Below are 1,626 nucleotides of genomic sequence, written 5' to 3'. Positions count from 1 at the left end.
TGACTGCGAGTCCCGAGCGCGACTGCGAGTCCCGAGCGCGACTGCGAGACCCGAGCGCGACTGCGAGACCCGAGTGTGACTGCGAGTCCCGAGCGTGACTGCGAGACCCGAGAGTGACTGCGAGACCCGAGCGCGACTGCGAGTCCCGAGCGCGACTGCGAGTCCCGAGCGCGACTGCGAGACCCGAGTGTGACTGCGAGACCCGAGTGTGACTGCGAGTCCCGAGCGCGACTGCGAGTCCCGAGTGTGACTGCGAGACCCGAGTGTGACTGCGAGTCCCGAGCGCGACTGCGAGTCCCGAGCGTGACTGCGAGTCCCGAGTGCGACTGCGAGACCCGAGTGTGACTGCGAGTCCCGAGTGTGACTGCGAGTCCCGAGTGCGACTGCGAGTCCCGAGCGCGACTGCGAGTCCCGAGTGTGACTGCGAGTCCCGAGTGTGACTGCGAGTCCCGAGCGCGACTGAGAGTCCCGAGTGTGACTGCGAGTCCCGAGTGTGACTGCGAGTCCCGAGCGCGACTGAGAGTCCCGAGTGAGACTGCGAGTCCCGAGAGTGACTGCGAGTCCCGAGTGTGACTGCGAGTCCCGAGTGCGACTGCGAGTCCCGAGTGCGACTGAGAGTCCCGAGTGAGACTGCGAGTCCCGAGAGTGACTGCGAGTCCCGAGTGTGACTGCGAGTCCCGAGCGCGACTGAGAGTCCCGAGTGAGACTGCGAGTCCCGAGAGTGACTGCGAGTCCCGAGTGTGACTGCGAGTCCCGAGTGTGACTGCGAGTCCCGAGTGCGACTGCGAGTCCCGAGTGTGACTGCGAGTCCCGAGCGCGACTGCGAGTCCCGAGTGTGACTGCGAGTCCCGAGTGTGACTGCGAGTCCCGAGTGCGACTGCGAGTCCCGAGTGTGACTGCGAGTCCCGAGTGTGACTGCGAGTCCCGAGTGTGACTGCGAGACCCGAGCGTGACTGCGAGTCCCGAGTGTGACTGCGAGACCCGAGTGTGACTGCGAGACCCGAGTGTGACTGCGAGTCCCGAGTGCGACTGCGAGTCCCGAGTGTGACTGCGAGTCCCGAGCGCGACTGCGAGTCCCGAGTGTGACTGCGAGTCCCGAGCGCGACTGCGAGTCCCGAGCGCGACTGCGAGTCCCGAGCGCGACTGCGAGTCCCGAGAGTGACTGCGAGTCCCGAGCGCGACTGCGAGTCCCGAGCGTGACTGCGAGTCCCGAGCGTGACTGCGAGACCCGAGCGTGACTGCGAGACCCGAGCGCGACTGCGAGTCCCGAGTGCGACTGCGAGTCCCGAGTGTGACTGCGAGTCCCGAGTGCGACTGCGAGTCCCGAGCGCGACTGCGAGTCCCGAGCGCGACTGCGAGTCCCGAGCGCGACTGCGAGTCCCGAGTGTGACTGCGAGTCCCGAGCGCGACTGCGAGTCCCGAGTGTGACTGCGAGTCCCGAGCGTGACTGCGAGACCCGAGCGCGACTGCGAGACCCGAGCGCGACTGCGAGTCCCGAGCGCGACTGCGAGTCCCGAGTGTGACTGCGAGTCCCGAGCGTGACTGCGAGACCCGAGCGTGACTGCGAGACCCGAGTGTGACTGCGAGTCCCGAGCGCGACTGCGAGTCCCGAGCGCGACTGCGAGT

This window comes from Scyliorhinus torazame, chromosome 4 (assembly GCF_047496885.1).
Source record: "Scyliorhinus torazame isolate Kashiwa2021f chromosome 4, sScyTor2.1, whole genome shotgun sequence".
In the NCBI taxonomy this organism is placed as follows: domain Eukaryota; kingdom Metazoa; phylum Chordata; class Chondrichthyes; order Carcharhiniformes; family Scyliorhinidae; genus Scyliorhinus; species Scyliorhinus torazame.
The sequence above is the reverse complement of the archived record's forward strand: the minus strand, read 5'-3'. Positions refer to the sequence as shown.